Here is a 24,206-nt window from a genome sequence, read left to right on the forward strand (position 1 = left end):
TCTGATTCAGTCTACAGATGTGTTATTGAAATGCATATCAAATGGGCCTGCTCTGACAATAAGTGTCAGGTCAAGATGACAGAATTGGATCTCGTTAAGTTTGCTCCCCAAACTTATAATGCTTCCTAAATGACATTTCCATATTATTATTCTCTATCAAATGTGATGGAAGGCTTTCCAAGACAAATGGGAGCTAAATACCCAAATCCAGGAACTTTAAAGTATTTACATACTTTAGGCTTACTTACATGACCTTACCCTTTGTTGGTGGGATGAGCGGCAGTGGACACAGAGCTGAGAGTTGGGAGTTCTCAGTACAGTTCAGGGAATTCAGTAAGCCCAATGCAGATAAACTGGAAGGCTTGCAACTGTACTTCTGCGCAAGTATGCGGGTGCAGAAATCAGTAGGTTGATTTCCAGAGATGCTAAGTGCAGTACATTTTCTATTTCCATCATGGAAGAAAAAGTTTCTTGTGAATAAAACACTCAAGATTGGTTTTACCTCATCCAGAGACCTGCTCCAAAAGATGCAGCAGGAAAATATAGTGAGCTGTACTGGACCTTTCCAACACCACTGTGAGGATTAGCCCTCTCATAGCTTGACACCAAGCCTGAATTTTTAACAGAGAAGAAAAGTTTTTCTAATGTGTTTTGGCCTGAGACACCTCAACCCAGTGAGGAGTTTAAAGGCTAAAAAGCAGCAGAAAAAAATAAATTTTATGTGATTTAGTGAAAAAAATAAAAACTTACACTGGCTTTTGGGATGGGCACAAAGTTTTCAGGCCAATTTCTAAGGGTTATCTGAGGTCAATAGAGAAACTTCGCTGTGATTAAAAGGTGGTTTGAAAAAAGCTTTTGAGTCTCAAACTTTTGAGGCCTGCGTGCTAGTTGACCCCATATAAGCTTTTAATTACTTGGACACGTGTAGGCCTCAAAAATTGGTGCAATTTCCCTTCAGCCTATTCTCTTATATATCTTCAGTAAATGTAAAGCAGCTTTTTCCATAAGCCCAGTATTAGTCAGTCGTGGTTTCAGCTCAAAGGGCAACTGAGCACCACACAGCTGCTCACTCCAGTGCTGAGAAGGAGAAAATAAGCAAAAGCCTGGGATTCAAGATAGGACAGGGAGGGATGACTCACCCACTACAGTCACAGGCAAAAGACAGACTCATTAGGGGAAATAAAAAAGAACGTAAATTTAATGCAGACACTAACAACAACAGCATGTAACAGTAGGGCAGTGAGAAGCATTACCAGATCTTGAAAACACCATCCCCCCACCCCTCTTTTCTTCCCAGGCTCTGCTTTGCTCCTGATATCTCTACATCCTCATTGCAGCATCTCAGTGGGATCGGAATGGGGGGTGCACTCAATGCTACTGCTTCTTCCATCTTGGGTAGGGGTGGAACTTCTGGAACTTCTTCCCCCTGCTGCAGCGTGGTCCCCCTCTCACAGGAGACAGCCCTCCAAATGTTTTCTCCAGCTTTAGTCCATCCCATGGGCTGCAGCCCTTCCTGAGCTGCTCCGGCATGGGACACCCCACCTGTTGCGATCTTCCCAGCACAAAACTACAACAGCAGGGGCTGCTTCTTCCCACAGGATTCTGGCCTCCTTCAGGTTCAGTCACCCTAAATGTCCATGTGGAGCCCCCCACAGACTGTATATCAGTCTCTGCTCTGCTGTAGACCTGCTCTGCTCTGGCATGCCTCCCCACCCTTTGCTCCTCTGTTCCTCCACTGACCTTGGTGTTCATGTAGATGTTGCAACTTCTCCCAACACCCACTCCTCCTCCCAGGTCCCTTCTTATATATGTTATCACAGAAGTGCAGCTGATTGTTTTGGCCTCACTGCAGAGGTGGGTCCAACTTGAAGTCTGGGGGTCTTCAAGAAGCTACTCACAGGGTCACCACTGTAGCCTCTTCCCCTGGTACCAAAACCCCACCACTTGCCCAAACCCAGGACATACTGATTTTTCATTCCTGGTGATAATTACTAGAGTTGTTAAGAGTTAGCAGGACCTGTGTGCTCGGCTGTGATTCTGTTAGTGAGTTGAGGAATGGACACTGCAGGAGGATCTCTAGCTGTCTGGTTGCCTTGCTTAACCATGGCAATTTCCCAGTTCAAGCATCAACTGACTCATTTGCTCCCCACCTCAATTTGAGCTGCTTCAGCAGTTTCAGCTTATATTCCAGAAGTCTTTCACCTGTGTATGCCAAGGGCTGTAGATGACTGCTGCAGGATTTGGGAGGTGTTCCAGCCATTCTTAGCTACTTTGATAATTCCAGTTCTTGCAGAAGAATTTTTTTAGTGTATCAGACAAATGCAGAGTATTTCAGCGTTTCAAGTACGGTACTGAAGGGCTAGGTTCATACGTGATCCCTGACACAGGTCAAATGGTGTAGGTATTTGCCTGTTAACTGTGTGTTTGAGGTATGGTATGGTTTCTCTTTATTATATTCAGGAAATGCATCTATGAAGTCAATTACTGTCACTTTTTCTTTTATTCCTGGTTTCTCTGTTTTTTCTATTCTGTTGTAAACATTACCGTATATCCTGTCAAAATAGCAATTTACTTTGAGACAGGCTGTACTCACAAAAATTTCCATCCTAGAGAGTTGGTGGCTGCTGTGTGCTGACTGTTCAGTATTACCAAGTAACAGAGCTAACATTCATTGTAGAGTCAGAATACCTATATTTGTAAACCATCTGCAACAGGTAGCCCCAATATGCTTTCTTTAATAGGATTTCCTCGTGTTTCTATAAGGAGCTGAAATAAATTGCTTTAAAAAAATTGCCATATCGCATTAAATAGGGTTATGTGCAGTTATCCTCTGTCATGTGAAATAATTCAGTCTCACAAAATGAAAGCTGGGAAGCCACCTCCAGGCATTTAAAGACTTTTTTGGTTTGTGTGTTTTTTGCTTCTTTTTTTTTTTTTTTCCTTCCTAGTCTTGGAAATACTGCAGATAGCAATTTAAACATAAAACATAGCCATGTAAGGCAGGAGACTGGTACATTTCTTTTTTATTTCTTTAAGCCTGATCCTGCCATCATTATAAATACCAGAAAAATATGCTAACTTGGAAAGAAGTTCAGTGAATTCTTTTCAAGCTGGTTTTTTTTATGAGGATACCTTAACATTTCTTGGCATATAACAGATATTGCATGTGTGATATAAAATGTATTTTGGCTAAGAAGTTTAACTGAATTCTTTAGCAAATATCAGGACTGAATAGCTGAATTAATGTTATTGATAAGACTGTTTTATGGGCACACAAAATTAGCATAATAAGTCTTAATTTATTATGGACTGATAGGTATTCTCTTAAAACTGTCTCACTGAATTGTCAATAATGTGTTTAACAGAAGATTAAAGGTCTTAGAAACTTAAAGTAGGCAAAAATACATGCAACTGAATCTCTCTGCATTCTTGACCTCTGAAACCACAGAAAATATTCCAGAATGAAGGGCACACAGTCCTTTTTTCTTTTCCTCAGTCATGCCCAAAACTGGAATGTTTTGGACCAAGTGATTTGACAACTGTATTTGAAGGAAAAGCATTCAGGTTTAAATTTATATTCCAACAAGGTTAGACATGACTAGCTTTGCAGGCTGTCACCTTGTAATATTTTAAAAATAATTTATTTGTAAATAAAATAGCTGATATAACAGCTTTTTTTTTTTTTTAGTTATGAACCTGGAGTTCATTTCAACATGCAACATGTCTATATGTATTGTCTGTTTATTGGTTTCTGACAAAAAAGCTAGGTCATAATGGTTGCTATTGATATACAAAGATACGTCTGTCTAGAAATACATCATTCTAGAAGAGTTTGTCACTACTACTGGCTGCTTATGCTAGAAGTACCATCATCTTTCCTCTGCCTCCACTGTGCCTTGTGGACGCCAGAGGCACAGCAAGCTTTTGGCAGACCCTAGCGCTGCTGGCAGCACTGCCACCATCATCCCATAGCTTGGGCCTGCACCCCTGTCTGCAGGATCCCAGCTTGTAAATTGAAAAATGAATATAGTTAATTTCCAACTCTGGAACTGATTTTCCTAAATTATTTTGCATGTACTTAATATGCTTCAATAAACCCAGTTGGGCTCGTGAACTACTTGCCAATCACAAACCAGAGTATATTGCAATGAATATTCTGATTAATCCCATGCAGAAGTTTTTGAAAACGTCAGTAGTTCAAAACATAGGTAAAATAGGCTCTAAGCTGAGCATAAGCTACTTATATGTCCTGCAAAACATGGATTTGCTGCTTCTTTAGTTATTACTAATTATGAATTATCATGAGAAGAGGCAGGAGACTCCAGTAGGTGAAAGTAAGGATGCCTACAAATACATAGTTTGTTAGATATAAATGTAGTCTTGTCTCAGTATTACCTAGATGGTTATTTTCTAGCTTGTTTCTCTATATAGACAGTATATGTTTACCTTAAATTTATAGAATATATGCAGCCACTATAGTTCTAAAACTGTACATGCTCGTGTGTGTGAATATGTATAAAAGTGCTGAGAAAGCTGTTGTCAATATTTCCATGGGAGATTAGTGTTTTGGTACTCAATGCTGACATCCTTAGTGTCTCTTGACCTGAACAGGTCTAAAGACAGTTAATCCATTAGTTCCAATAAGAGTGCCCGAAAGGTTAAAACCTAAGAAAAATATACACCCAAATGAAAAGGTGTAGAAAGATAAGTACACTTTGCACCTGAATGACCCATTGTGGAATATCGACAAAGTACTTGGAGATACAGGGCCTAAGAACTGTAATGCAAACAGAACCATGAAATTTCAAATAAGTCTTTCAAATGAGGATAAACTATTCTGAATACATGTGGCTTAATAGAATATCATTGTTTTAATCAGTGCTTGACATACACTGTCCTTAACTATACAGATAATTTCTACCTTGTTTAATAGGATATTAATCCCACAGCTATGCAGCAGTATGTGGAAACTGGTATCAAAGGGGTAGTGCTTTTATCCCAAAGCTGCCTTATGGAGAGCAGATATTCAAATAGTTACTGGTTTAAGAAGTTGCTTTTTATGTGTAGGAGTTTAAGCTGGTGTATAACAGTACTTCAATAGTGCTCGCATTTGCAAAAACAGACTGTCCTTCAAACATCTGAGGCCCGTTTCAGAAGCTTTTTGCTTTGCCGTTTCACCAGCAGAAATTACTGAAGGACACAAATCTATCTACTTTCCCTTGTACACAGAAAAAGCCTCCCAGGCAGAGGTTTCAGTTCAGCACATTCATTACCTTTTAATTGCTTCTAAATTGCATTGTGACCTGCTGCATCAATAGCTAAATCTAACGGAAACTAGCACAATCTGAGCATATGTGTTGTTAAAAGCTTAACTGGCAGTTGTTTTGCTACTGGACTGCATAAAGGACACTGCATGAAGGACAGTGTCATTTTGGGATGTTTTTCAATAATGTATTGTTAGTGTTGTTTGGAAGCTGCTTTAAATATCAGCTTGTTTATATGCCAGAAATGTTTCTTTTTGGCAATGAGCAGTGTAGAGCCTTGTTCTATCACTTTCAGATGCGAATATATATTTTAAGTTTTACTTCTCACTGACTAAATGTAAAAGTTTCAATGTCAGCTGTGGCATGTAAGAGCTTCCATAGAAAATGTACTTGCATGCAAAGTCACAACTGAATAAAGCATTTTATTTAAGATTCTAAGCCATGGTATAAAAATCACCCTTGGAGAAAAGATAAGCTTGAATACGTTTTAGGCTGAGCCACAGCAGGCATGGTGCCGTAAAAGGTAAGCTATCATACCAACCACTGTGGAAGCTAAGGTATAAAAATCATTGCTCCCCTGGAAGACTTATTCAAAGCTATTTTGCCATCACTTATAGAATGTAACCACACCATCCTACCTACTAATAATTTCAGCCAGGTAAAAAAAAAAAAAAAAAAGTACAATTACTGTGATCCTAAGTGTGGTGTTTACTCTGTATTGCAAATGCACATTTCTTTTCCTTCACCCTTTACATTTAGTAATGCATCTGTATAGGGTAAGTGCAGCTGTTGCTCCTTTACGATTTTTTGGAGGATGTTCTTTGTATCTTTTTTGATGTAAGACTGTTTGGTTAACAGTGAACAGCAGCACTATTTTTACATAGGAGCTTCCTTTGAAATTGCCCTACTTTAGGTATTGTATCTGTTATAATAGCTTAACACGAATGACTTTTGTCCATTACAAAGACTTCTGTGGCTTCATTTTGCAAGACGTTTTCCACTTTAGAGCCAGACATCGTTTGAATTGCTCCACAGGCTGCACCAGTCTCCACAATGTGGGACACTAGAGGGAGACTTGAAGGAAGATGGTTTGACTGTTCCTAGTTCGTTTGTCTGTTAGCTAATATTCATTAATATATACAAACGTTTAGATCATTCTTGTGCTGTATTCAAGTTTTGAGGCCACTGTTTAATAAACTCTTGCATCAGAACAGGCTTTTCCCAAGCATGCTGGGAATGTTAGAAATCCTAGATGTCCTTGAACCTGTAACAGCATCGCCCAACTGCTCCCAGGTTACTAGGTGTTATTTCTTCCACTGTGTCACGAGAGAGACCCTTGGAGGCAACCAACTGGTGGAAGTGGCACATGGATTAAACTGGCAATGCTGAAAATGAGGAGCAATAGCAACAGGCATCTATGCAGTGGTTCTTGGTGGATGGAACTGCCAGAGACTGTGAAGTGGCACATTGTTCCCTGTTTAGTGTAAGACAGATGGATACCACATCCAGATAGAGGGCAAGTCCTCGGGTCATATTCCAGTTTAGCAGCACTACCTTTCAGGTTGTATTCCTGATTTCATGTACTCATTTGAATGTAGATGCCTCCTGTTAGGTTACTGAGAGATAAGCATGAAAGGTATTGTAGCTGCAAATGATTTTTGCTTTCCTTTGGACTATATCTACCTCAGCTATTACTGAACCCCAAATATATGCAAAGTGTTCAGGAAATGTTGTAGACTGAAATGAAATGTGTGGCTGGAAATCATATAGGAGACTATTACTGCCTTTTGTCTACTTAGAGGCATTAATAAAATTAAGCTAATTAGATTTCCATTACATATAAAGAAAAAGGCTGACTTAAAATCTGTAGTCACAATTAGGTAAGTAATCAGACTACATGGTTATTCTATTCTGACCTTAAAAGCGTGACCTCTATCAAATATATGAAGCATTGCTTCAAAGCTAGTTTCAAATTTATCATAAAGATGCGTAAATAGATTATTCACAAGCACTAGCTTGGCTAAAGTATTAGAAATATTAACTATATCTATATTTATCAACTGCTTCTCCTTTGATAGCATTTTTCTTTTTGCTGCATTTAAAAAAAGAAGCCACGTTTCCTCTCTCTGCCCCAGAAAGCTCTCCTAGTACAAAAGATTTCTTAGACTAATGCATTTCAATAGAGTTCAATGGAGTATTTCAATGAAAGGTCTATCCCTATTTTTCTCCCCATACAGTAGCTTTCAAATGTTGACAGATGTGATCTACTGCAATGCTCCAAAACTGTCTGATTGAAATCAAAGATAAGGTTTTGTTCTCCTTGAGCTGAGCAAAAGTTGACTGACCTTGCTAAATAAAAAGCTAAATTCAGAAGCATTTTTAAAAGAAAAAAAAAAAAAAAAACAAAAACAAAAACAAAAACAAACAAACATTAAAAAAAAAAAAAATACCAATATCTTAATTTCAAAAGCTGTATGAGTCGCTCCAGGCGCAGGTTTTCACAGGGATTAGTCATTGCACTGTGGGTCTCCACTATTCTTAATCACCACCATATGATATTTGAAGCAAGGACTCAGTTGAGCTCACTGTCGTACTCTGGCTTGGCCTGCAGGAAGCCAGCTGGATGCAGATGAGCTTGGACTTGAAGCGTCATCTCTGTAACTGCCCTTCATGAGCAGAAGGAATATCTGATTGTCTCTACCTGTTCATTTATGCATGCTCTTCGACCTATTGATTTTTCCAGTGAGGCTTCAGTCACTAAAAAGGCAAAGCTTACAAAGCAGTTTAGACACTACATTTGTGCCTAAACACTGGATAACTATTGGATGTGATAAGCACACATAGTTCATAATTCACAACTGTGGTATCCAAGTACTTCAGGAAAAAAGTGTTCAGACCTTCTGCTGTCCAAACATTAGTCATGTGCAACAGAGACAATTTTCTTCAAGCTTCTAAGTGTCATTTTTGCTGTAGATCCATTCTATCTTCCATATAATGGAAACTGTTTTTGGTTGCCTAAGACTCTCCAGCTTTTTATGGCTGCCAAAACATGAACTGAACAAGCAGCTTGGTATATGTTAGGCATAGGCTAGCATTGCAACTCGTACTAGCCGCTCCGTACCGCTCTTGCAGTGTAAAAAAAGTGTAAACTTGCCCAGAAGACAATGCCACTGAAGGGGTTTCCTTGCTGGTGTGCATCTGACTTATAGCTAATCCAAGTTACTTGGTAAAGGGGCAGGAAAGAGTGAAGCTGCTTTGCAGCAAGAGGATGTGGTGTCAGGTCCCCTAAGGCAAGGACAAACCTTTGAGCTCTTTGGTAACAGCTTTAAGTTGTACCAGGACCAATGTAATAGAGCTGCTTTGCTGACACTTCAAGTTTCTTCAGACTGAGGCTCAGAAGTGTTTTTGCTTAATGTGAGCAAGGCTTGTTTTTTACCTTCTGACAATTAGAGAGGTGACATCCTTTTCCCAAGGTCACACAAGAAGATAAAGGGATCCTGGGAAGAGAACCCAGGTGTCCTAGCTCTTTCCTATACATTAGTCTCAAAACACCTTTTCCTTCTTTACCCTTACACATATATCTCTCTTGCTTCCACACTCCTGGTGTATGTTTTGTTGTACTGTACAAACTGCCAAGCTTTGAAAACAGTGTTGTAGGTAATGAATGGTATCAATTTTCTTGCAAGTACTGTGTATATGTGGTATAACCATATTAACACTGACAAGCTAGCTTTTATGATTGCTGAATAAATCCTGAAGACTAGATCCTAAGTAAAGTTAATACCTGCCACATAAGTGTTAACCAATGGAATAAACTACTACTCTTCGAAATAGTTTGGGTCTTTGTAGGACTGTGAATGTTTAATTTACATCATAATCTGTTATCAGAAGATATTCAACAAAAAGCTCAAGATATTAAAACAGACTGAAATGTCCTATATTTTTCTTCCTGATTAAGATAATGAAATTATGGTGTCTCTTTAAAATCTGAATTGGAAATGAGACAGTGTGTTGACAAGTATTGCATAATGAAATAAGCACACACCAGTAAAATAAAGTAACTTCACTATGGAATCCTTCCATCCTCAAATTTGCATGAAATAATTCTGTTTATAACTTCAGCTGAAATGCTATTTAATGAAAATCTCATACAGTTTGAGAACTAAGATCTGTGGTGTCAATAGTGTTTAGTGTGAAAAGTATAAGGAATTACCCTGTATATGAAGTAAAGGGGAAAAAAAAAAAAAAAAGATGCCAAAACAGAGCAGGAAATAAATCCTGAATTATAGACATCACTGATTCAGCTTTACTTCATAAGGTTCATGTGTTACAGTATATAATAAATACTGCACAGTGTTCTGAGCCTACCTAAAAGTGCTCTATAAAACTACCTCAGATAGCCTTCTGTCCTAGCAGTGGCAAAGTGAGGCTGAATATATGTGGATAGCTGAAGTAAGCTCCTGTAATTCTGGGGATAGCAGAAGTCAAGATGGATTCCCCATCCTAATTAGAGTAGCCTCTAGGCTGCTCAATTTTATGCTCAGCGTCCTGTGTTCTCAAGAGTCCACTTGAAAAGGGAGGTTTTCTAGGGCATAGTGAAGTATAATTACCCCTGTGAAGGAAATGGAGGTAGAATATGCAGCAGTATTATGTTACCTGAGGACCATATCATCCTGGGAAAATTCTTGGGGGATTACTAGATTTCAGTGGAATTGAAAGATGAGATTCATCATCCTGTGTAAAATAACCTGTAAAAACATGTTAAAATAACCTGTAAAAGCATGTTTATCCTATACAATCTCACGACCTCACACAACTATGTAAGAAACAAAAAGCTGGGAAAATCAAATGACTTGTCACTGTGGAGAAGCATTTTACTCTGTTTTAATCTAATACCTGAATTACGATGTAAAAGCATGTATATTTACACATTTAGGGATAAATGAGTAGATTTTCAATAATAAATATTCTTTAGTCTATAGATATCAATAAGGGATTCACAGAACTGAATGAGATTTCCTGAAGTACTCTATATATCGTTGTCTATCAAGTTACTCTGTCTCTTTAGAGCTGTCTCCCAGTTCCAGACAGATTTATTTGTTCTCTTTTCCAAGTCTGCATTGGTCCTAACCCCTCTAGTCTTCGGAACCATTACTCATGTTTCCTTTACTCTAGAAGCATAGTAAGCAAACCGTTGCAACTGGGATACCACAGCTAATAACACCAGAATGCAGTTACATGTAGGTGTATAGGTCCTGCAGCTCAAGTTTAAGTACAGTCAGCTTTGCCTGCCCTCCTATACAGCATGTATCCTAATGCATCATAACACGTTTGTTAATTGGTTTCATAGCTTATTCACTTACTGCCTATACCAGGTTTGTTTTTTTTTTTTTTTTTTTTTTTTTACTGTGCTTCAGGCTGTATTCCCTGATTTCACGTGTCTTGCTGTGTAACCTTGGAAAGGGCATGAACATTGTAAATTTTGAAATTAGATTTGAAATTAGCTTTCTTTGTGGGCTTTTTTCCCCTCATTATAGTCTTGAAAGAGAACCACCTTCAGGCTTTTACTAAAATAGTTTGGCTTCTAAAATATTGGGTAATAAGTTGTACATTCTAATATTATTTCTTTACAGTTGCTACAAAATTGTTTGTAAATATAAGAACAATTTGCTTGTGATCTCTTTAGAGTTAAAAGGATAAAAACCAGTTTGGCTGGCACACCAGCACAGTTTGATTATCTCATATATTAAAAATCCCAGTGTTCTACTTAAATACATATTTCCAGGAAAGCAAGAGGTGGTTGGAGAGTTAGAAATGTCCCCATGGGTTGTGGGAAAGTGCAGCTGGAGGAGACTCCTGGACAATAGGCTCTATTCTCTAGTCTCTTCTGTTGATTTTTGGATGATTACACTTATTTAGTCTCAGAACTGTCTAGATTCTTTCTGTGGGCAATTGTCATCCAACATGTTATCAGCTAAAACAAGTGAGATTATCTATTGTTTGGGTATCTATGTGCTTTCTTCTCTCCACACAATATTGTGAAAGCTGAAGTAGCTAGCATACACTGCATGCTTATGCTTAAGTAGCTATAGATAGGTGAGGTGAAACTCATTTCTGGAAATAAATTTTGTGTCTGAGGAGGAACATCTAAATGCATTTGAGAGAAATACTGATGGAATAAGAATATGCTAGCAGGTTACTTTTTTTTTTTTTTTCTTCTCTTTTTCCTTCAATATAAAGCTCTTTCCTTGAGAAAAGTAGCTAGGAAAAATCCTGTCTGGGAGATTAGTGAAAACAAATCCTTGAAACAAATAGTGAAATAAGTAGTGAAAATTAATCTTCAAGTAGAATATGTGGAGATTTCATTGGTTGGATGTTCACAGTGAGGTTGGACAAAATGTCCACTGTCTTCAGTGGATTTGAGAAGACTTGAACTGTCAATTGGGCTGGAGCTTCAAATACTTATCAGCCAAACAGAATGTGCTGTTTTTGCCTAAATCAAAAAAAAAAAAAAAAAAAAAAAAAAAATCAAAGAACAGTCCTGTGTGTACAGAGAAATGAAGGACAGAGAATATATTAGTCCTCACATTGTGTTATTAATATTGTAGCTATTAAATTTTTACACAGACAGGATAGTGCTTTATATTTTAGGCAGTTAAGCTTTTTAATTTTAGAATTAGTAGGGAATTTTATTGTGTAATAAAATTTTGTCTAGCTCCATATTTGCTGAGAGTTAGGATCCGAATAGGAAAAGGTCATCAAAACTTAAGTAATTCAAGCCTATCATTTTGTGCTTATAACCCCATAACATCTAGAAAAGAAACTCATTATTGATTGTGCCTAAGGCTTAGGATAAAGTATGTCTCTATATAGTTAATTGTACCCTGCGGTACTGCATCATTTCTGCTGTGGAAAGCTCAATTTAGTTTTGTGAAAGTATTACCCGGTAAGATTTGCAGATGGGTCTAATAGACACCCATTAATTAGGTGACCACAGGAAATGTGGAGCTGTCCATTTGGGAAATGGGACTTTGTAATGAATAATGTTTAGATGTGCCAGTATTAATGGCATCTCAGCATTTGTTGGTATGTACCAGGGAAAGTAAATCAAGGAACTATTTAAATAGGTTCAGCTGAACTTGTGTTTTGCATTGCAGATAGGTTAAAAGTGGCTAGTTCAGGATCAGATCCTAATCTGTTTCCAGTCATGGCAACATTAAGTTCACAGGAAGTTTGAGACTGAACCCTTATTTATTTATGTCTAGTCATGTACCAGTAGTAGAATGAAGAATAAAAACAGTGTTAGAAAATAACAAAGACTTTTCAGCTTGTATCTTTCTCATTGCAACAATGAACTTATTTACATAGTAGTACCCAGCTGTCTGGATGAGCTCAGCCCGTATGCTCTTGTGAAGAGGCAGGAAGCACAGTGTTTCATAGGAGCATCCAAGCACCCAGTCTGACAGCACTTAATTATCATAGGAATGGCTGCATTTAAGAACCATTTTAGCTACAAATCCATATTTCTACTGTTCTTCCTTCAAAGTGGCTTGAATCACACACCAGAGCTGTGTGAAAGTAGTGCCATGACTTCTGAAATATACAGCCTCCAAGGAGATGCCAGAAATCTTATTCCTCAGAGTGAGTCCCCTAAAACCATAGTGTACCAGTCGGTTGCACTGTCCCTATATTGCATGGCACCCTTGCAAAGTGCCACCAATGTAACTTTACTCTTCTAGACACATCTCTCTTTTCCTAGCTACTTCTTGCCTGTGAGTTCTCTTTTTCAGCAGGGCACAGGATGGTCAGGACTTATAGTCTAATAGCATAAAATCTGTAACATCAGTTTCTATAGTTGTATTTTTCTTGATGTATGCTTTGCTGTGGCACTGTGGAAGTAGGGCAAAACAGTTAAAACATAAAAGGCTTGTGCTCCCTAGGACAGTGTTTCTGCAGTAGCTATTGACCTTCTTTGATTAAAGCTTCTTTTTAAAAATGACTGTAGAAAGACAAGGACTACCTTGAATAAAGGACTTCATTGTTATGAAGATTATTTTTTAAGAATAATTAAAATTAGCGAAATTGAAACAAAATAAACATCTGTAATAAACATCCAAATTGATCTTTGAAATAAGCAATCTTATATTTCTGTCTTTATAGAAGAGAAAAGTGATAAACTGGAGGTGTTTAACACATCAGATTACTACTTTAGATTTTATTTATTCTTCTCAGTCTTCGCAAGTGTTCTGTGGAACTGTAAATTATTTTGTCTGTTGTTTTGCTCAAAATAAGTTATATAACAAAAATATTGCCAAGAAAATTGTTGCAAGTGTAGCAAATGTTATTTGATATTACATCTAGTCTTCTTCAGCATGTTAAATCAGTTTTTGGGCTCTTGGACTAATTTGTGCCATATCAAGTTATTTAGAAAAAAAAAGTAAACTGGGTGGAATTTACAGAACTATATTCGTGTTCAGTGGATGGTTTCCATGGAAAGCCCACATTACAGCAGAAAATTCTTTTTGGGAGCGAAGGGGAAGAGCATTTCAAGAAAAATAGCACTAGGTGAAAATAAATTCTCAGATTTATATATTAAAAGAAAAAACTAAAGGTTTACTTTGCTGCAAGCATCAGTTAAAAGCTCCCAGTTCTAATCCATCTAGCATGCACCGGTGGAAAACCACTACTTTGACCAGAATCAAATACTATCTTCGTCCAGAACAACACCTACAGGTCATATATCATTTCACTGAACTGAGTGATTTATGGCCCATGTTGTATTATTTTTCAGAATGATTAAACAATGAGACAAAAACATGAAATAATGAAGAAATTAAATTGGTGGTGTTTCTGTAGCTACAATTCTTATGACTTAATTGTTTAATGGAATTGTGATGAGGTTTATATATTTTTAACCAGAGGATACTATAAGCTGGAATGATAATGTGGCACTTCAGCTGGCTGACTGATTTCTGTGTTCAGTCCATGTGTACAAAATTTTAGATTAGCTTATTGATTATCTAGTTGAAATACCTACCATACGGAACATTAATTCTTGTCCAAGAAAAAATTAAAAGAAACTTCAAGCTCTAACAAAAGTCTTGCACAGTTATGTGCTTATTAAGACAGTGCATTCATTTTTTAGGTGCACTTAGTTTAATGAGTCTGCTGCTGCACATTTAATCTTTACCATCTTTCACTTTATAAGCTCAGTATTAATTCTTCACTAATTCTGCATTTAAACAAATGTATCTGAACTTGCAGACTACATAGATAACTCTGTTACAAATTAGTTTTCCAGTGAATCAAGAAGCAAGGCAAGTTCTTGCAGATCAGGGAAAAAGAATGGTTTATAACCGGTTTGTAATAACATTGAATTTGGATTTTATAAATGTTTGTTGTTTTAAGTATAGTTGGAAAACCTTTTCCTATATGGTCTAAGATGACAAAGAAATAGAATGTGAGCATTGCCTAAGTAGTCCCTAAAACAAATTCTGCAAACCACAGTATTTTATAATACGATGAGAGCAAAAGCACAGGTTCACCTTGGTTTTGGTTCAGGTTGGTTTTCCATCATCTAGTGACCATCAGTGTCTGAAGATGATGATGCTTCATGAGTTAGGTGACACATGCCTGAAATCAGTTAAATGTTTCAGTCAACACATTAAGGTGTTCCCAAAGACTATTGCACAACCAGCATCTGTTATCTTTTCAGAGGCCAAAAGTGTGTTCTGCTCCCTATGGTACTTTGAGAGCAGTCATCAGTTCTTCGTTCTATCTGTTACAGTGTTTTATCTGCGTGTAAAGTACGAGTCCATCTGCTCCATATGCTGTGGAGCTTAGAACAGAGCAGCTTACCTGTCCCATGCACCATCAATGCAGCAAGTGCAAGAGGCGCTGTAGACAAATGTGATAATGAAAACAACGTAAGGCTTTCATAACTGGAAGCTTATAAATGTAATCTTTAATTTCAGTGACTTTTTACTGTAGCTAAGTGGATTGGAGCACGACAGACTCACCATTATTTAAAAGCAGAGACTTCAAAGCAACTCACAAACACAAACTGATGATTTTTTTTTAATGCACTTAAAATTGCTTGACCATGATCCTCCTTTTAGGGGAAAGTAGTCATCAAAATACACTTAAAATTAAACTTACTATAGACATCTTCTTAGAAATGGGAATGCAAATGGATTTTTAGAGACAATGAAATTAGATACCTATTGATCACTCAGTATCCCCATGGCAGAATTGGAAAAGTTCCTGTTGTTTTCTGGAGGTTGTTTCAGCACAGTGCTCACTGCACTCCCATATCTACTTGAGACCTTCTCCACCATTTCTGTCTCATGCATAAAATTCAATGGGGAATGCATCTGCTTAGAAAAAGTCTGATGTTGTTCTTCACTTCAGTGACATCTTGATCAATGAAAATTGTAAATAAGAACATGGCTGATTGCTCAGGACCTCTGCAACTGTCATAGTGTTCTGTGATACTTAGATGTAAGTGTAAAATGTTTGTTAAAAAGTCAGTAACCAAGGAGTCTGATTAAGAAATAGACTGTTCTTCTTTTTATTTAGCAGAATTATGAAAAACTTAATAAAATGTATAATTTACACTAACAGGCAACATGTTACGGCAAACGTATGACTAAAATGTGACTGGTTGTGATGGTGCCTGAGGGGACAGAAGGAGTTTTTTTAAAATTTCTGTGAGAAAACAAAATAATCAGGGTGGGGAGGGAAGGGAAATTGTGCCAGTAGAATCATAGGTAATGTCCCACTCTAGCCTCTTTTTTTTTCTTGTTACACTTTATGAAATACATAAGTAAGCATTAAAAATATAATTATATTAACAGCCCCAACATTTAGCTGTATCAGGGAGTATTTACAGTTGCAGATCTATTAACTGAGGCTGTTAAGTAAAATACATTAGATGGGTGAATAAAGATGCTTGCTTTTGAAAAAGCAGATCAAATGAGAGAGAGCCCACTGTTTTAAAAAAATATTATGTTTTTCTCAACATAACTTCATAGAATAAATATATATTGTGCTCAGTGGAACTTCTGAATTCTGGAAACTTACGCACTCATTCTTACACTTCTTTCCATTGTACCTTAATTGTTTTGCATATTCAAGTCGGATTTATATTTAACTGACGAAATTGAATATTATATTTGAATATAGATATTTTGACACTGGGAAAGAATAGTACTGTGCAGATGAAGTGTGCAGCATCAGCCACTATGATAAAGATGCACGTTTTTACTATTACTACTAGTTTTGTTTCTGAAAAGATTAAAATTTCAGATGGTGCCACAGATATTTAAATTGTTACACTGCATTTCCATAGTAACATGGAACTACGAACTGACATACTGTTGAACCTGAACTTTTCATCTGATGCAGTATCTTGCTTACTTTCCTTCGCACCTCACCCAGTTATTTTAGACCCTGCTGTTTAACCAGTCCTTCTCTAGCCAGAACGATCACCTGGGGCTCCTCTGTCATCCTCTTTCTGGTATCCTTCCGTGCTTTCTCTTGCAGGGTGGAGTTTGAGCTGCATGCACAGCTATAGGAAGAAACAGAAGGGTGACTTTTAGAGACGACAGATTATGGTTTACTTCATCCTGTTTGTTTTGTCAGAACAGAGGTAACAACCTGCAGATGAGGGGGCTGCAGAGATTTTAATGAAATGCTAGTGATCAAGTGGCTTATATTACTTATCTTTGTGCATCCTTGCCTTGAAACAACTTGCCTGTGCATTAAAGTCTACATTGCATGGCAATGCACCAAGGTCAGTAATACAGGAATCTCCACCTAATCTGGCGTTTGACATCATGAAGAAACCAAGAGAGAAGGAATTACAGAAGAGCCTCTCTGAAGTAAGCAGCCTCCAAGATGTTTTGGTGGCTGTTCTGATATGCTTCTTACTGGTACCATGTGGTAGTCAGTATTTTATTTGTATGCATAGCACAGTTGTGAGTAATATGCGCCAACAAACAGAATTTCTTTCTCAAGTCATGACTATGCACCAAATTCTAGTTGCTGTTTTTAAATTACGTTGACAGTTCTGTTGACAATTGTACCTTTCTAGTTGATCTTGATTTTTTAGTTTTTCACAGCATTCTTCTTTCTAGTAGGTTCTGGCTGGTGTTGATTCCCTGATGATCCTTGATCAGACCTCAGTGTCAAGTGAAGCTTCTGAAATTCTCAAATGTTGATTCCTCCCCATCAGCTTCAGCTCAGGTGTCTCTATTTTTCTCATGAGTGTGCAGCCTTACTTGCTGTGCTCTAACTGACTTATGGCCCTTCAGTGTAGCCGCTGAGAACAGTCCAGCAGCATCTCTGCTCATATCATTCTCAACATATATTGCTATTTCTTTTTCATAAATATTGGTGATTAATTATGGCAGGCTGTTGTATTAGAGTAGAGGCCAAAGATTAATGCTCAGACTGGGGTGATGGGGTTCTGGAAGTCTTTAGCTCTTAAGAGACTCTCCTCTAAAATGTCTGAGGTAACTGTTGAAACATTTCTCTTGCACTCATGCCTGCATTGCACAGCTGCAGATCTAAGAAAAGAAACAACTTCTGCACCAGCAAGTTTCTCCGTGTCTCATCATGCAGAACATGTCTCCAGTAGTATCAAATAATACATTTTGTGGTGACTGCCTTCCACAAGTCCTTTTCAGTCTTGATGTGTTGGACATTTTAAAGTCACTCATTCTAGCTCGTAGCAAATATTTGCATGCTTCAGAATTAACTCTGCCTCACAACTGAGGGCTAGATTACCACATTGTTCTGTTTCAAGTTTCATTGAATTTGTGGTCTGCCAAAACAGCGTCAGATACAGGGTTTGCATGTAATGGGTAAAGCACTTGCTAAAACTACAGAAAAATTTGGACTACACCTGGAAAAAACCTAGAGATATAACACAGTTGGTCTCCTTGTATCATATTAACTCAGGGCACTTGTTCTTATAGTTTAAATATAATGCCTTCTGGCTTATAGATTCCACAGGGTATCCACAAATAGTACTGCATGTGGAACCTGAATGACAGACTTCTTTAGCTGTTGACAGAATTTAGAATTTCTGTACATTATGTATAGTGTACAGAAAGAAACATTAATTGAATAAATATGATCTAATAACATTCAGTAAGGCTTAGATTAAACCCAAGAGGCTTTTTCTGTACTATGCATAATATAACTACAGCAGGAATAATGTAAGTATAGCAAAACCATGTGAAAACAATTCTTTTTATAACTCTGCTTAGTCCCATAAGAAAAAAGAAATCAATAATGTGGTTCCCATCTGAATTTTTTTTTTTTTTTTTTGCATTTAGTATTTAGTCAACAGTTGGGTATGTATCTAATTGAACAAAAGGTATATGTTTCTTTGGTTTCTGTAATTCTAAATATTGTATTTATTTTCTTTCCATGCAACTAAAATTTGAATATGAAACTCTACGCTAGAAAGAAGATGCACATCCAACACAGTAGGTGATGGCACTAAGTATAGGATTTTCTCTACCGGATATATAGCTTGATATCTTCAACTTCTGTCATGATATGCTTTTTGAAATCTTTCAGCTACCCAAATGATCTGTTTTCTAACATGCCACTAATATGTATAAATTCATTAAGCGGGAAAGTGTCAAATTCTCAATAGATGGTTCTTTGAACCTACTGAGCCTATAGTCATATACACAAAAGGCAAATGCCCTTTTCTTGTAATGTGCTATTGTAAGCCAGAGGGGAAAATTGTATATTTTATAGAAAAACATTAATTCTAGCTGGGTGGGTTCTCAGTGGCTTGACTGCTTTCTGGGAACCCTTAGAAATGGTTCCCTACACAAACTGATCTCTGAGGAGGTATCTGCTCTTACATATTTCTCCACCAACCCTCAGATATGCCGCAGTATAAGTAATTTAGTTGTGATTGCTTATACAAGTATGGCATAGTTAGTTAATTCAGATTCCACCGCTGCCTTCAGATAAAGATGTTTAGTTCTTTTATCAAAGTGCTAGTCTTATCATAATGGCAGTTTCACAGGAAAGAACATAATTAAGGAAAGCGTAAATCTATTTGAACCACTGACACACAGCAATGTTCATAGAGATTATTACAAGAGGCATAGTAACTATGTTATTACCAGTGGGAGTAGAGATTTTGTAGCAGATAGGATCCTATTGTAATCCTTCCTTAATTTTTTTATATATATCCAAATAATTTTCAGCAAGTGTTGTGATAAGTTAAAGTAGGAAGCAATTAAACAACTTCTCATTTCTTCTTCAGGTTACACTGCAAAATTTTATTTCTCAGGTGGTACTTTGCTATAGAGAAGTAAGATTGACTCATTGCATTGCTAATTGACTGCCTCTTATCTTTTGTACTGGAATTAGCCAAACTCTGTTTTCCATATTCTGTATTTTCTTGGTAATGGGATGATAGAAGACCCAAGGGGGGGGGGGGGGGGGGGGGGGTGTAAAAAAAAAAAAAAAAAAAACAAATTAACAGACCAGAAAAAACCCCACGGGTTCTCACTGCAGTAATCTCTGAAGATTTCTTTGTGAATATTTTTTTGCAGTAATGATAATGGAAAGTCTTCTAATTCTGCCACTAAGAATAACACTTTGGAATACAACACTGTATAAGAGTCAGTAAATTACAGTGAACTTCCATTGCTCCTTCTATTAATGGATCTGGTTGCAGTTCTGTGATATGGTCTCATGAGCTGTGACCTTGATGCTGCACATGTTTCCCTGCTGAAGTGGTGAAATAACATGACTGGTTTCATTTTAGCTGGACTTGCTAAAGTACTGTTGTTCTTGAGGATCATAAAGACATGCAGGTTTTCAGTTAGTAAGTAACAAATTCCAGAGTGGAAGATATGCTGGAGGTGCTTTAGTTCCGTTTAAGTGCTGAATTCCAGAAAGATGCAAGAAAACTTCAGCAGAGGCATCTCTGAGTAGTATGTGATTTGGCTTTAAACATAAAAGTCATCAAGTTTTCCAGTCCCTAAAAAAGATTCCTTTCAAAATCAGGACCTTGCTAAATTCACAGAAGTAAATTTAGGAGATAAGCTGTAATTGCATCTGAGCAGCTCACAGCCAGAAAAATTTTTTTAAAAAGTGATTTGTATGAGAAGCCTATTAAAGGGGAGCCTAAGCAGTTTATCTGGTTGTGACTAATGCAGAATAAACAAACAAAGGTGGTGTTGCAAGTGCCACTGTGCTTGAATATGAGAAGGAAAAGAACCTTATACTGATTCATGTGCAATGAATTCTGTATGCATGCTTTGTTATTCACAGCTGGCTGAAAAATATAAGGAATTTGAAATAAACTTGATGCAATTTTCATGCTGCTAGCATATGATACCTTTTTAGACAACAGGTAGGGGAAATCTGGAATGTACTTTCTGGTTTCTGAACATCACAACTGCTGCAGGCAGTCAAGAGCTGGCTTCTTATTCCTGTAAACACCTGTGCACAGAGGAAGGGCCAGTACTAACTGTATAGCTGAGCCAGCGCATGTATGGATTAGGACTGATTCCAGAGCAGGAATGCAGAGCTGGAGATTGATCATACACTAGGGAGATGCACCAAAAAGTGATTGAAGGTGTAATTGTTAGTCAGGTATTGCTGGGTAAAGGTCTGCTGTTGGGGAGGGCATAAGGATGTGTGCTTGGAGAGTACAGTTGGGAGGGGTAGAAAAGTGTACCTGATTTGTAATTGTGTCGTCTGGTACAGGGCTGGTATCTACAGCTGCCCCCAGCAGTGTATGTACTGAGCACCACCGTCCCTTCCCCTGGCATCAGCTGCGGCTGGCCATTGCCAGTACCCAAGAAAAGCAGTTTGGGAGTCCCTGATACAATCAACCATGGCTCTGTGTGGTTTCCACTGGAGGGGGTTGGGGGGGGGGGGGGGGTGGGGGGGGAATGACACAGTCAGATTTTGTTGTTTGTTTCTTTATAAAATGCATATGTTTTCCTGCCTGAATGAATATAGTAGACATTTTCCTTGGTGCAGTTTCTAGTCATCCCAGTGCCTCCTCTAATTCATACTTCTTTTTAATGTCTTCTCCCACATTTGGAGCTTTCTCCTCCATTTCCTGCTTTTTCCCTGATGATTTCAGTTCAAACTTACTCACGTGCCCACTTTTGTGTGTGGAATTAGTCACTTGAGATTTGCTGCTTTTCTCTCCCAGTTAGTTCTTGCTTTGTTATTGCTACGTAGCTCAATATCTTTAATGGTAGCATCTATTATTTTTTTTTATCTCGCTCCATAAAGAAACTTAATTGTTTTGTTTCAGGCTTTTTATTTAGCCTGAATGATGCGCATACAAACTACACTACAGCTTCAAGGTCTGTGATTGCCTATAGATCAAAGACACTGATGATGCCAGCCACTAACACTTTCCAGGAGAAAAGCTGGTTTAGTTAGCTGTATATTAATGCTGCTTAGCAGGTGGATGTGAAGCAAACCAGCATGATGAGATAGTGCTCAGCAGACCCCCCCACAGTGTGCCACAAACTACAATGTTTGACAGCGATTCAGCTGCATTAGCTGGGCAGACTTTCAGTGGGTACTAAAGCCCAAAGCAATCACTGTCTTTGTTCATATTTCATATTGCTTCTACAGATATACAAGTATGGCTATTGTGTCCTTTCAGGTAACTTTTCAAAATCACAATGGAAACAACTTTCTGGACTTGTTATAACTGCAAATAGATTATATTGCTTTTTCTGAAGAATATTCTCCATAAGAAGATATTTCTTATGTTTCAATGACTTCCTGTGGTCCTTTCCATAATATTTCAGAACTGTGAATACTGACATAGATAACTTTTAATCTAGACAAAAATAGCATGGAGTTGGCCTACTAGGAAAAGATAAAATGCACTACCTTGCTACTCATGATTTTTTACTGGGGCTAAAAAAATCAAAGGCAGTTCTGCCAAAATTAAAGGATGGCTGTGTAGCTGTAACATTAGTGGAGCTATCTAGGATTTGTTTAAAAAACAAACAAACAAAAAACATAACCAAAACAAATAGGAAAAAAACCTCTGCCATTGGAAAGCACCCTGAGCAACAGTGTTAGAAAAAAGCTGACTGAAAAGGCTGAGGTATAGCCTTAGACTGTAAACTCCTAGCTCATTTTAGAGGTTTCAGTAAGCCTATTTGGGAAAAAATGGTAAATTTTTTTTCTAGAACAAAATTGATTTTTGAATCTGGTGAGAACTCTTTGGATGTGGTAGTCATTTAAAATGGATGATAATTCCAGGAAAAAAAACTTGCTAATAGCTCAAATGAAAATAAGGACTTGGTCAAATGCATCAAAAAGCGTCATTCACTTTTCTTAATAGATACTGCCGGGTACCTGACAAACATCAACATGGCAAATGCTTTTGCTTTTTTTTTTTTTTTTTTAACTGGAAATAATAAAAGGGTATAAATTGAAAAAATAGCACCTGTAAGGACTTAAACAGAACAGAATGAGGAATATACAAAACATATATAGGAAATAACCACTAAAACTATAAAACACCAAAGTGGTATCTCAATTATCTGGATAGAAGTAAATAAACTGGACAACATAGCCTGAAATAATAGATAAGTAATACCAATTCTAATGATATAGGAAAAAAAACTATATCCTAATACAAATTCCAATGTGAATCTTTAGCATTGTTTCCTAAAGTTACAGTAATATCAATCCTTTTGATTACTGTTGTAAGTAGTTCAGAGAAAGATATGCAGATAGTAATAAACCAGCACCACCATTAACAGTCATCAGTGGGGAAAACCACAGGACTAAAAACAACACCTAGAATTTCAGCTGAGTGGGTTACTTAATCGTTCAATGCGATAGCTTCTCATTCTGTCTCGATGTGTTTGTCTTCTACACTCAAGCCCCCCACCCCCTCCTTCACCCCCCCACCCCACCCCCCCCCCAAACATATGTGGTTACATGTAGAATGAGAAGCAGGCTGTTATTTGATGACAGTAAAAGCAGTCTTTTGTTTCAATTGAAGGTTTGTGCAAATCTTTTAAATGGGACTCCAATAAAGGAAAAGAGCATAATGAGAAACAGACTCCTTCCTGTTGTGAAAAAGTACATTTTTATGTTCCTGATAGAAGCCTGCTAACTTGTAACTAGCACATACATTTTTGGAAATTAGGAGGGAACCAATCTAAACTTTGCATATATGAAGTTTATTCACAAGTACATTGGCTTATACATAGGTAATGCAATGTATATATACGTATGTACCTCTTTGTAAGGATGTAGCTCAGGGACTGAAACTCCAGCACTGATATCAGAAATGATACTACAAAACGTTTTTTCTTTAGTCAGTGCAGTATAAATGGCTTAGGTAATTCAAAACAAATCATTAAATTCTTTCTGTTTTGCATGGCGTGGTTATTTTTATTCTCTTCCTTCCTTTCTGCCATCTGTCTATAAACCTATTGATTTTCCTGATATTCTCTGGTTTTGCTGTTGATGCAATATATCAGTTTCCTTTTTTATTGTTTTTTTTTTTTTTTTACCCCTGATCTTTGGTGGACATTTGTGTAAACTGAAACAAAGATTAGTTATAATGATGATGTAAGCAGGGAGATAAAACTGCATTGATCCAACATCGACTACAGTCAGGAGGAATAAATCACCCTAGAAAAAAATGGATGGGGTCAATAGTTTTGAATCTCTTGCTTATTTCATATAATTTCGATGCATTGAAGTCTGGATATTTTTTCCCTCTATTACCTTTTTATTTACCAAAAATTATATTGACAGGACTAGAAGAATGTTGTCAAAGACCTGATGAATATTTTTTAGAGCGATACATTGCAGATTCAGGTAGTTAACAGCATTCTGGATAGGCTGTGTAGCTCTATCAAACCATTTAAGGAGAATTGATGGATCAGGCTCTGCATAACT

This window comes from Tyto alba, unplaced genomic scaffold (assembly GCF_018691265.1).
Source record: "Tyto alba isolate M040663 unplaced genomic scaffold, T.alba_DEE_v4.0 Super-Scaffold_1000006, whole genome shotgun sequence".
NCBI classification, from domain to species: Eukaryota; Metazoa; Chordata; class Aves; order Strigiformes; family Tytonidae; genus Tyto; species Tyto alba.